Source organism: Micropterus salmoides, unplaced genomic scaffold (genome assembly GCF_014851395.1).
Source record: "Micropterus salmoides isolate LMB-PRFRI ecotype aquatic unplaced genomic scaffold, ASM1485139v1 Ms_hic_scaffold_14, whole genome shotgun sequence".
In the NCBI taxonomy this organism is placed as follows: Eukaryota; Metazoa; Chordata; class Actinopteri; order Centrarchiformes; family Centrarchidae; genus Micropterus; species Micropterus salmoides.
The window spans coordinates 3814735-3828206 of NW_024040485.1; the positions used below are offsets into that span (position 1 = coordinate 3814735).

Sequence of the window (13472 nt, forward strand, 5' to 3'; positions counted from 1 at the left end):
TCTGGGATACTGCTGTATGTCAAATCGAATTTGGTTTTGGAAATTTGGGTTGCCGCTGGTTGTTGGAATGAAGTTCAGTCCCCTGCTGAGTAGAGCAAACCGGGCTGTAGCTGCTTGATGGTGGTGTTTGTATGTTTTGGGCCCTGTTATTGATACCAAAAGAGAGGATTAGTTTTTGGACTGTGGTGCAGATGGTGGTTCTGGCCAGGATGGCTTCTGCATGCCTGAAGGTGGCTCCAGGAAAGCTGTCCACCTGTAAGTCTGGGTACTGAAAAGGTGGAAATCTGGCCACATTTGAGTCACCAATAATGAGCCATTTCCTTCTGGCTGTCAGGCACCTCTCCTTCATTTTCCTCTGAGTGTTGATGTGTCTAGTGGGGAGGCGAGTGGGCCAAAGGTCAGTTGTCTCTGGACTGGACCTTGTCCAGTCTTTGGAACAGGGGGGAGGGGGGGAAGAGCTTAGTTACCTGGGGAGATGAGTCAGACAGTATTACCGTGTTGTCCACGGTGATGGGTTTCCCAGAAGTCGCCGTCACCCCCGTTGGCAGAGGAGCTGGAGGCTCAGGTATGACCTGAGAGGATGGGGAGAGCGAAGGAGAGAGAGGAGCAGCAGTCTGATCAGGGACTGGAGTGGAGAGGAAGTCAGGAGAGAGAGGAGGATGTCCAAGAGCGGAGGACGGAGAGGAAGAGAACATGGGAAAGTTTTCCCTCTGTGTCTCTGGCTGTGGTTCTGGGGACCAGCCCGTTACCTGATCCCTCACGGTGGCCTTGGTGGAGCGCCGCGGCTCGGGGAGTGTTGCAGGGTCCGGCAGTAGGAGATCGTCCCTAGGTGGGATGTGTAGCTCGGCTGTCACAACTGTGTGGTGAGGTGAATCTTTCTGTGACTGCAGATGTGTGAGTGTGCCGGTCACGGTGAGACCTCCCACTTCCTGTGAGGTGGTGGTGGTGGGGGGGTTCCCAATGACGTAGTGTAGTCGGGAGCCATTTTTGTAGTTTTCTTTTAATAAAATTGAAATAAACATCCAGTGTGTATCAATTGCAAGAATTATAATTTCCCGGTTGGTTGGGTTTAGGTCAGAGGGTCAAATGGTTGAGGTTAGAGCCAAATTCACCTGGTCAGGCTGTATGAAATTGTTAACCATGTCCCACACTGTCAAACTCTGCCAGACACTCACACAAACTATCACATAGATCTCTGAGAATAAATCTAACAGAAACTAAAAAGGACACTGATATAAGGCACAGTGTCGTAACCACAAGGTGGGTCAACGTATACATATTTTTGTAAACACCATGAAATTAAAGAGGCTGCAAAAACCTTCAGCATGAGGGCCCAGAGAACCAAAGGAGCACGAATGTTAAGAAATTCACCTTGAACCCAAAACAGTGTTTCCTGTATAAACTTGGGCAGGCAAAGAAAGGCTGAGGTAGCAGTAGCTGATGTGTTGGAGCCAAATAAACCATACATAAATCAGCAAGAGGACACCATGAAATGACAGTAAATGATGTGCCCTGAGGTGGTGAGTATTGCACACACATATACACATGCATACAGTATATACATATTTACAAGTCTTCTGTGAGACAAGTGCATGAAGTGAGGGAGCCCCACCGAGAGGAGGGCATCAGGACAGCAGACAACGAGTCGCGGGCTGGTTAGGGAAGAATTTTTGAAATGTCGACGCCGAAGGCAGCGACATTGAATGCACAGGCCATCAGCTGTCGCCAGTCCCGAGCACTCACCTCTCATTGAGGCCCCCTGGAATCAAAGTGCCCAGTCGGTGTATCCAGAGCCTCTCCTCCCGTCGTCTCTGGGCTGTGGACCACCTGGGATTACATTGGGGGATCAGTGCAGCGAGCTGGGGCCAGCCATGCTCAATAAAGTGCTTAACCAAGGGGATATGTGTGTCTTTTTTCCTCTGTATTTTGTATCTGTGTTGTGTGAATCTAACCAACAAAGTGTTCCCTGTTTCTCCCACACCGTCTGCATCTGATCAAATATACACAATTTTTAGAATGAACACTGCCATGCCTATGTGTAACAAAAACATTGTGGTTGTTTGGATTGCACACCCAAGGTTGGTGCTTAAAAAATTATCCGTGCCCGGTGGGTCTAGAGTTCACAGGTGTTGCCAGCTTGGCCTTAACCAGAGTATCCTGCAGGTTTTTATTCTTCCTAAATGCAGCTATGAGTCTGTGGTCCTGTAACAGCTGAGTTGTGGAAATAAAATTTTGAAAGTTGTGTTTGAGTGTCTTAACTAATTGTACTGCTGAGGGAGAATAGGTGGTGATGACTGGGAGTAAGGAATCTGTGGTGAGAGGTTTTGTGTGAATAAAGGTTTTAAAAGCTCTTCGTAAAATAAAGGCCCTGCAGTACCCTCTGCTGGCCAGAGCGGAGAACAGCTCCTTTGTCGCCTCTAAAATTCTCAGGTCTAGTGCAGATTCTGTGAAACCTCAGCAGCTGAGACTGAGACTGCAGAAGAGCATCTGTGTCAGTTTCCTTGTAAATCACCTTGAGGTCAAGTCTAGCAGTCTGGGTGAATGTGGGATCCTTAAAAGGTAGTGGTATCCAAAAAATCAAAAGAAGTGGCGCTGTTACAGTATTTCAGCTTGATAGCAGCTTAATTTGGAGGAAAAAATGTCCATTGAATTCAAAATCGTTTCTGGTCAAATTGATGTTTGTGGTTGATGAATTTTTTGGAGTGATTGTATAATCTTGTCAGTCAGTGGAGTGGTGGAGGTACTGTTCCCTGTCCAAAATAATTACTGCGCTTCCCTTTACCGCTGGTTTAATCACAATGTCCTTATTCAGTCTTAATTGTTGTAGTGCCTCAAATTCATATTTATTCAAATTTTGCTTAACCCAGCCGAGTCTAAATTGGTCTTGGAAGTGGTGTAAGTCTGTCTGGATGAGTGTGTCAATGTCTGGAGGTAGTTTACCTTTAGGGGGGACCCACTGGGACTGTGTGTCAGGCTTGTGCTCAAAGTAGGTTGCTAATTTCAGTCATCTGTGTACTGTTGTAAGTCAAATCTAATTATTTGGAGAAACAGCTGATTGTTAGTTATGTATTAGTTCAACTGTCTTAGGTTCTCCTCCGCTCTGTGTGAGGTAGGTGTCTGGAGAAATTAATCTCCGGCACCATGACTGTGGCCTGGGGAAAAGCCAGCTTCGCCATCCTGATTGCTCTCTGAACTTGTTTAACAGTGGTCATTGGTTTTTGTGCCCTGTTGTTGACCCCAAAGGAGAGAACCAGTTTGTCAATGTTGGCAGATACATTGGTTCTAGCCAAAATGGCTTCTGCATGCCTGAACGTGGCTCCAGGGAAGCTGTCTATTTGCATGTCATGGCACTGGAAAGGGGGAAACCTGGCAACATTCGAGTCCCCAATGACGAGCCACTTGCTTCTAGCTGACAGGCACCATTCTTTCATCTTCCTGGTGGTGTTAATGTGTCGTGTGGGGCGACGTACCGGTGTGTTTGCTGCTGTTGCGGCTGCAGGTGGGCCAAAGCTCAGCTGTCTTTGAACAGGCCCAAAAGCAGTTTTTGGAGCAGGAGGCAGAGGTGCTACCTGTGGAGATGCGTCCACCAATATTACCTCGTCAGCCATGGCCGTGGCGCTGGGGTCCTCAGGAGGAGGAACAGCACCTGCACTTCAGGCCATTTCTCTCTAGGTTGTAAACATGAACCTAGCTCAACAACAACGCTAAGTTAAACTCACATTCAAAGAAGCTTTTATCATTGCTAAAGCCTAAAGCATGCTGGGAGATGTGGTTGGAAGCAGTAAGTGAGTGAATTGTGAAGAGCAGTTGTAGCTGTGTTTTCTAATCACTTGGATGAGCTGCGAGTCCTGACCTCGGCGTTGTTTGTGATGTGGCAAATTAAGTAAAAAGCTTTGGCTGACGTAGCTTGAACTATCGTTAAAGTGGCCGAAGCTGTTGATGGCAGTCAGCAAGGTCTTTCTTCTGGATTTTCCACTGTGGTTACAAACTTCATGAAAGCAATGAAAACCCACTGACAGATGGGTGATGAAACACTGATCAGGGGACCAGAAATTGTCCAGTTTCAAGCAGCCATGATCAATATAGTGTGGAAAGTTGTTTCACTGGGACAATTTAAACACTTTTTCTCTGAAACATAATATATATCATATCATATCATATCCTGACAGTTTTACTTTATAATTTCTATTATAATAATTTTAGTAAGATGTGTCACTGTTGTGTCATTTCTCTTCTTTTTGAAGTACAAGAAAAGGTTGTCCATTGTCATCACATATTCAGTCTATTCCCTCCAAGTCAACCAGGCATCTTCAGAGCCCTTCTTAGGTTAAGACTTCATTAACCAGCCACCTGTTGCATGCCAACACCTGTTTATGAAGTAGCTACATTGTTTTTGGATGGATTAGTGCTCATTAATGTTTCCCTCTCACAACTTTTCAAATGTAATAGCTTCTCCTCCTGTCTCCTAAACATGCTTAAGGCTATTATGTGCCAAGTGCTCTGCCCCAGTTGGAGAGCTACAGTCTCAATATGTGCCAAATGGACCCCACCTCATCAGTAATATAGCAATTCAATTCTGCAATTGGATTTTCTCAATAAAAAATGTAATGAGTGGAATGAATAAGCAGGTTTTTAAAGAATAAAAGCAGCTGATGGTCCTAGCTCCCCTTATAATGACTCAGCTATCATTGTAGCGCACCACCTGAGACTTAAAGCACCAGTGGCATTTGTAGGGATGAAGTCAAGCCAAGGCCAAGTCATGTATGAAATTATCAGGCGTCATTGTTGGTAATAAGTTTCCCCTCACTGACCACAGTCCTATCTCTGTCATTTTGCATTGTTAATCCATGGGCATTTAAAATATCTGCCTCTCTTTATAGGAAGCTGTCAGTTGCCCACTCTACTGAATCATCTGCAGTCAGAACACAAGAGATTTTGTCTCTCTGCAAAATCTTGGCACTGCCATGATTTATTTTCACAGCACCCTATCTGGTTATCAGGTTATTCATTCATGCAGCTTCTCTAATGTGCTTTGTGTGTTTATGTAGATTCATTAGTGTAAGCTTGATATGAAAGAGAATGTTTGTGTGTGTGTGTGTGTGTGTGTGTATTTGTGTGTATAAAAAAGATATGTTTTGTGTTTTTTTCCAAGATATTGTTGCACTTACACTTACTCTACCTGTTCACTTACAGAGCTTTATTGAAAAGCCTCTGAGACTGGAGGTGGCAGCAGCGCCGAAGTCGCGCTTCATTCTGCTCCACTACAGTGTGCCGAAAGCCCTGTAGGACTGGCTAATTATTTTTGGCACTTTCTACCTGGCTGTCACCGTGCCCTACAACGTCAGTTTCACGGCCGCCGATCACACCGCTATAGATGCACCCTTGACTGTCATCGCAGACGTTGTAGTGGAATTGCTCTTTATTGCAGGTGAGTGTTGAAAGGTGTTACTGTGAAAGACATGGCCTCCTGATTTTACCTAAAGTTCTTGTGCTGTAGCACAACTAATTACTGATCTGAATTATAATAATATTGTGGTGATTTCAAAAAGGTTTGTATGTGGTGACATGAGATTTTCATCCTATATCTATTGATTTTCTTGCCATTCCTTGCCAGCTATAGTAACAGGACAATCATAGCAACCCAGGCATCAAGTCATTTCTTGTCATTTATGTTGTAATTATTTTAAGCTGACATTAACATGACTAAAGCTGGTACACTACCCTGTTGCTATTCCATGTTATTCTTTTATATTTTCAGTGTGAATGACAAACATCATCACATACAAGTGACCCAGTAGGATTGAATCTGAGCTTGGGACACTTGTCATTTATCCTCACTGTTTACAATCTGTTTCATTGTATTTGTCTTTTAATCCCGGGGGGGGGGGAACTTACCTTTAACATCTGTATTTCCAGACATTGTGTTGAACTTCAGCACCACCTATGTGGACAAGTCAGGGAAGGTGGTGTATGACCCGCGCTCCATTTGCATTCACTACGTCACCACCTGGTTCTTTGTGGACCTGGTTGCAGCCCTGCCCATTGACCTGCTGTATGCTGCGCACATCCCAGTGGTGAGTACAACTAGATGATAATATGTTGTCACTGCCCTCTGCAACAGCTGATGACTTATAATACATAGCAACTTCCAGACTCCAGAAATGTATAGCGGGTGAGAGTACGTACCTTGTATTACACAGAGCTGCTGCTGCCTGTCTGTGTGACAAGTACTCCCAAAATTGTGATTTGTTTGAACAAAACAAGTGGCTGCTGTGAAGTATATACAGTCAAAGTGTGTTTCAAAACAGGGCAGAGGGATTTGCTTTCTTTCTCCTTTTCTCACTATGCCCCCCATGCTTGCCTCTCCTCTTCAGAGCTCCTTCGTCCACCTGCTCAAGACTATACGCCTGCTGCATTTCCTTCGCCTGTTTCAGAAACTGGAACGCTACACTCAGTACAACGCCTCGGCGCTGACCTTACTAATGTCAGTCTCTACTCTGCTGGCACACTGGATGGCCTGTATCTGGTACGTGATTGGACGCATGGAGATGGCAAACGAAAAGACTTGGCACAACGGTAAGTCTGATTTAAGCTGTTGAAGTATGAAGGTCAGGTTTGGTGTTTCATGCAGCAAGGATTTCTCTGTAAAGGATAAATGAAGTAACAGTTCCAGCAGAACCACCAGAACCATGTGCCATCATGTGTAAAATGTCTTCACTGTGCCTTCTGACAGGAAATAAATGCACAGTGCTGACTTTGCAGACTTGATTCAGTTACCATACGTGAAAAATCCAACAAATAACACCACAGACTAGATTCAACCAATACAGCGAGGAGACATTTATTGTGTCCCCCCTCATGAGATGGTGGCAAACACCATACTCTGGCACTTGAATGAGGAGTGTCTTAAATATATATATGTATAAGATGGCTGCAAGAAAACAACACAAAATGTCTTGTTTGTGTGTTAAAACATGGAGTACAATAAAAACCCAAAATGAAACATCTGCAGCCTGTCGCAGCAGCTGTATGTAAGTTCAAACTTAACCTAGTTAGAACATAAATTGATATGAAGTTGTGATTTATGCATTACTAGAAGAAAAGTGGTTGCACCACAGAGATAAGTTACAACATAATTCTATGTAGCAACTAAATAGTTACACAGGCCCCAACGTAGGAGTAAACCATAAAATGTCACAGAATTAAACTCACTAATGGTAAACAGCCATTTTTCTGCTCCAAGTTACAAACTAATTAGCAGTTACTAAGCATCTAGTGTCAACTTCATGTCCTAACTTAGGAGAGAACTTACACACAGCTGGTGCAGCCCATTTCTGGTCCAGTCGCCTATGCAACGTGTGTGTTTGTGTGTGTGTGATTGTATACTTTTGTGTCAGTATATTATATGTGTCTATAGGGAGGTTAGATCATAACTTCATAATAATTAACACTCCTGACACAGCTGAAAATCTCTTTCTGACACACACAAACAAACAGAACCATTATTGTCTCATCCTTTACCTCCTCCTTCAAGGGTGGCTCTTTCAACTGAGCAAACAGCGGGATATGCCCTTCTTCAACAGCACGGCGGGGGGCCCGTCGATGTACAGCTCCTACGTCGCTGCCCTTCATTTTTCCCTCAGCAGCCTGACCAGTTTGGGCTTTGGCAATATCAGTGCCAACACCCCTGCTGAGAAGATCTTCTGCATCTGCACCATGCTTGTTGGCGGTATGTCTGACACCAGGGTACACTGTCCCTCTGGCGTAACAGGGCCTCTGTTCAGCACGCCAGTGCAGGAAATTCAGCAGGAAGTGGGTTGGATGGTCTTTAAGATTCAGTTTGTTGCCGGCTTTACATACCAATTAAACTAAAGTATTTTAGCTGAGGAGGCAATTATTAGTGCAACAACACAGAGGATAATTACTGTGTTCATTTTTATTCATGTCAGAACAAAGATGTAAATTACTGTGGCCCCTGTGTGGATCATTAAGTAAGTAAACAGTAACATGTCTAGATAATTGGGTAGTGATCAATATAAAACTATATTTTATTTTAAAGCAGAAAAAGTTTGAAAGTAAAGAAAAGTCATTTTTCTCTCGTTGCCAGTATAAACTGTAATAACCTAAAAACATGTTTCCCAAACTTAGGGTTAGGACCCAAAATGAGTAAAATGCATAACAATGTTGCAACATGTAAATACAGGTATGTGAATAAGCATTCTTCTTTGCTGCTCTGGTCTGTTCAGCTCAGATGCTGAGTGAGGTTTTCTCTCTCACCTCTCCCTAACCTGATCTGCTGTCCACATTCATACAGAATCTCTATGTGCGTAGTCTGTAATCTGTCACTGTCGATCCTATGATGTCCAAACAAAAGTACAAGGACGAGTTTATTAAAGTTGGCTTTACCAAAGCCATTCAGAAGGGAGAGGAGATGCCTCAGTGTGTAAAATGTGGGGAAGTGCTCAGTAATGAAAGTTTTAAAACAAATAAATTGCACAGGCAAATGTTCCAAACGAAACATTTGCAGTATTGGGGAAAGTTCAGACATTTTTCCCTGCCCTTCAAGATGTGTTGATTCAATTAGGCAACACATACTTATGTGAATCTGGCATTTTGACTTCAGCATCCCTTGACAAACAAATACAGGAACAAACTAAATGCTCGGCATGACCTCAGAACAACACTTTGAAAAACCGAGCCCAGAGTATAGACCAGCTGGCTGAAAACTTCAACCGGCCACTTACTTTCAGGTCGGCATCATTTAAAAAGACATGTCGGTGCTGAGGGATGATGAGAAAGGGGTGAGACACAGAAAGGAAAACTGTTGTTTTTCTTTACTTTTATGATGAAATAAATACATTTTATATGCATTTTTAATTCATGTTTTTTCCTTTATCCGTTGTTTATAAACGTAGCTGTTACAGCAATTCAAACAGCAGTATTTTTGTAAATTTGGGTCCCAGGGAGACACCAGATTTCTCTTTTGGGTCTTGAGCTGAAAACGTTTGGGAACCAGTGCGCTGATGAACACCCTGGTGTTCAGTAACGTGACCACCGTCATCCAGCGTATGTACTCACGCCGTTCTCTCTACGACACAAGCATGGAGGACCTGAAGGACTTCATCCGTCTCCACCATCTGCCTGAGCAGCTCGAAAATCGCATGCTGGAGTACTTCCAGAACACATGGTCTGTCAACAGTGGCATAGATGTCAATGAGGTAGGAATCCCTTTCATTGTTGTTGACATGTCATGCTTTTGTACATTGTGCTGTCTGCCCTAAAGAAACTTCAGGGCAATGTTTAGATGACACATGATGATTACATTTGAGCACTGACAGCCTCCTTCTGCATCCCCGGGAGTACCTCATCCGTCAGGGCGACGTGCTGCATGCCAACTACTATGTCTGCTCCGGGTCTCTGGAGGTGCTGAACGACACCACTGTGCTGGCAACATGTGATCAGGACCAATGCTGATGTGAAAGTGCTGACACACACTCACCTTCAGTATATCAATCTGCGTCACCTGAAAGAGGTGCTGGGACTCTGCCCCGAGTATGCCAGTGTTTTCGTCTCAGGCATCCGCAACAACCTCACCTACAACCTGTGTGAGGGCAGCCAGGACCAGGTACTAAATATACTCTCACACACAGAAAACTGGTGTTGACTTACTGTAGGATTCCATTTCTCCCAACAGTAAACCTGTGACAGAAAACTCTTTCCCCTGATTCCTAACTCGCAACACTTTCATTCAGTATGCTTCAACCTGAGCCGACCAACCCACAAACCTTCATCCAGTGTTTTCCTACATGTGTAGTAACCAGTCACACCCAAACCCAACAGGAAGTCAGCCATTTTGAATTGAATATGAAATCCTTCACCATTTATTTAAAGACCCTGCTGTGGTAATTTGCAAAGCTTTTGAGGTTTTGTGGCCAAATGGAGACTTTCGATGTTCCAAAATAAGTAATCGTGCTAATAGATTAAATGTTTCGACATAAGTAACTGTATAACTCGACCACACATTGTCACATCTTTTCCACACTTCACATTCGATAAGCGCAGTGTCCAGTATTCAAAGCCAACTCAAATTTCCACCCAAATTTAGCAAGATTCCAATCATTCTAAATATTTCAGTATTCATATAATTATTATTCCAGCATTTTCAAATTGCATTTCTGCTTTAATGTGTTTCCATAGCCTCAGGGTTTGACACAAACAAATCAGGCACATTAAAAGGTGTACAGTTCTTAAAGGTCTTTTCACACAGGAAGCGACACTCCGCCTGCGTAGTCGCTTTGCCCTGTGTGGTCGCTTTGCGCTTCACATGTGAACAGACAGGCAGACAAGCGTTCTGTGAGTAAACACCAGGTGCTCTATAGTTAGAGACACACTAATCGTGTGTGTGTATAACGCGCCGAAGCAAGACTTAGAACAAGGCTTTCAAATGAGTTATAATTTAGTTTAGGTTTAGAGCTGATTAGTAGGCTAGAGTCGAAGATAGCTGCAACTCCACCTCCTCGGCCTGTGCCTCGAGGAATGTGAGTATTAATATGACTGGGGGGGGTGGATTCATTTAGGCTAACATATTCTCCACCCCCCAGCCAGGTTTCAGTAAGACAAAATAAATCAATATCATAATCTGATATTAGTTCATTTACTAGTACACCTTTAGAAGAGAGAGATCTGATGTTTAAGAGTCCACATTTAATTTTCCTATTTGTTTGCATTATTGCTCTTGTGGTTTTAATTTTTATGAGGTTTTCATGCACAGCTCCTCTTCTGTTTACCTTTGATTTAAATAATTTCAATGGTCGGGGGACAGACACTGTCACTATAGGGTTTTCACTAAGTAACTCCTGGCATGGAGGAGCGGAGAAGTGTGTTAGACTGCGACTCTGCGTAGGGTGTTGGGTGGGTAACTACTGAAATAGAAGGGCAGATAAGTGTGTTAGACTGCGACTCTGCCACCCGGTCTCAACTCTGGGTTGTCATGTTGTGATGGGCAGGTAACGTTAAGGTTATAAGCTAGCTGTTTACGTTACTGAGCCACAGGTTATTAATTTAAAACAACTCTTTTTTTATTGACAAAAGCTTTAAAAGATTGACTTTCTAAATACTGAATCAATGGTCAATCAAAAACATTTTTTCTAAAAAAGATTAAATAAATAAATAATACAATAAAAAAATAAATAAATCACTGTACAACAAGGACTGGAGCGAAAAACGTCTTTTGTCGGTTATTCATTCAGTAGACAGTAATGTAAATGTAAATGTAAATGTATAACTAAATATTTAAAATTCCCCATATTTCCCAAAGCAAAAGAAATCCATTTTAAAATTTTGTGTAGTGGATCTATCCAGTGAATGGAAACCAATAATTGTGTATTTTGTGACATGAAACTACTGATCATTTATTTTTCCTGAAAGCGTTATGACTTGATATACATGACTGACTTTATCCAAAGGTTTTCATCTCGAGAATTTTTCTCTGAAAAACACCATCTATGGTTCTGTCATGGATAACACTTTCTGATTAATAGCCTTGTAATTCTTGGGAAATTTTATATTCACAAATCAAAGTTTTTGAAAGTGAATCCTAAGTGTTGTGTATTTCGCAGTTAGTTAGTATTTTGTATACATAAGCCCTTAATGTCATGGAAATGAAAAAAGCATTGAATCTTTTTAGTATAATAGCAGAATATGATTTGCATAAATAGCCCTTGCATTTTCGGACATTATTACAGCTGCTGAAGTTAACGTGTGTGGATTTGTGGTGAGAATTCTGCCTGATCACAGGTGCTGTCAGTTAGTTTCATTTTCCCAAGGCATGAGCACCTCCTCGTCTCATCCAATTCAGTGTCTGTCAGATGGTCCAGGGGACTACGAGTGAAGCCAAATTCTCATTAAATGCTGACGTTTGTCACATAATATTACGACTTTTTTCTTTACAGAAGGAGAACACAGATATGTGGGAGAGATTCTGAATGTGCAGAAAGTTTGAACAATACAAAAATATGGACTTATTTATGTTTTTAGTTCTCCCAGTCTAGGCACAAATGTTCCATACATATTCAATATAAAGTCAGAAAAGCACTCAAAATTGCATGAAACTTGACTTGCGATTGTTTAAAAAGTATGAACAATGTGAAAAAAAGTTGAATTAATGTGAGGAAGGTTAGAATGTTTTCTTTTAAATTCTTTTTTTTTACTTTGAATTTTGAATGTCACACAACATCAAAGGTCGTATTCCTTTGATGATGTCATGACAACATCAAAATTGCTTTGCTGTCGTGTCGTAAAATATAATTCCCTCCCATCTTGATGAGAAACCTGTTTATTCTCCTGCACTGTGGTAGACTGTACAGCTGCATCACAAGTCAGACAAACATACATACTCATTTTACATACATTTTCTTTCCCTGGGTAATCAGAACTCTAAATTCTGTAAACTTTAGATAGAATAGAATAGAATAGAATATACACTTTATTGTCCAAGACGGGAATTTATCTTGGGCACATCCCATTTCTTTTCATTTTTTTTACTTATTACATTCAAGTTTCTTAGAGCAATTTTATTTAGTGCCTTTTGTTTGTTTGTTTTGACTATTTCTAGTTTTTCTGTGGTTTGCACTGATAAGGAGTAGCACTCCTAATTTAGTTGTATATTTTGTACATTCAGAAAGACTTTATAATTCTATAGACAAGCCGATACTATGAATAAAATACGCAGACATAAGATCATGCATCAGCCCATAAAGGAGCTGCTTCGTCCAATCATCGAATTGCACCTGGTCAAGCTGGTGTCCGATAACTGTACCATGGTGCCATTCGAGTGCATTACGAAGGACACAAAAAATATCCTACAGGACATGTGTGTGGTGATTATAAACACTGTATTTATACATGTTTATAAGAAATTAAAACAAAGTCGGGCACAGGAGGGTCACTTGCATTTGACTCAAAGACATTCCACATCAAGCAGAAGCGCTGCTAGTTCTGATGCGGTAGGCTGTAAAATCTTCATATCCCACAATCTGGGTAAGATCATTCCACGGATTCTTCTGGACGTGATGGGTATTAAAGATGCCAATAGGGTATTGAACAACCCTTGCACAAATCATATAACATTGATTATGGTGAATGAAGTACAAGACATGATAAATACTCAGTTCAAAATCTGTGGAAGCAGCAGTGGCAGTACTGGGGAGAGCGAACTGCTGGGCCCAGAGTCTATCATGCAAGACCACATATTAGAGTTACTAGTAAGAGAGGTCTTTACTTTTCTTCAAATGTGTAAAAAAATGAAGACAGAACAGCACCAGGAGTCTGAGGAGAAGGTATGGTATGAAATCTATACTGATCTGAAAGAGGATGAATCAGAAAAAGTGTCTTCTGGGGAAAACATTGTGGTTACACCCACCAACGCCGTAACGAGCATTGAGGAGAAGATGGCGGATGACAAACGCAATCTG

The 13472-nt window shown here is 42.1% G+C and overlaps 1 pseudogene; it reads left to right on the forward strand.

The window, feature by feature from the left end:
- Positions 1-3766: 3766 nt before the first annotated feature.
- Positions 3767-10157, forward strand: LOC119902953 (annotated as a pseudogene).
- The last annotated feature ends 3315 nt before the right edge of the window (positions 10158-13472 follow it).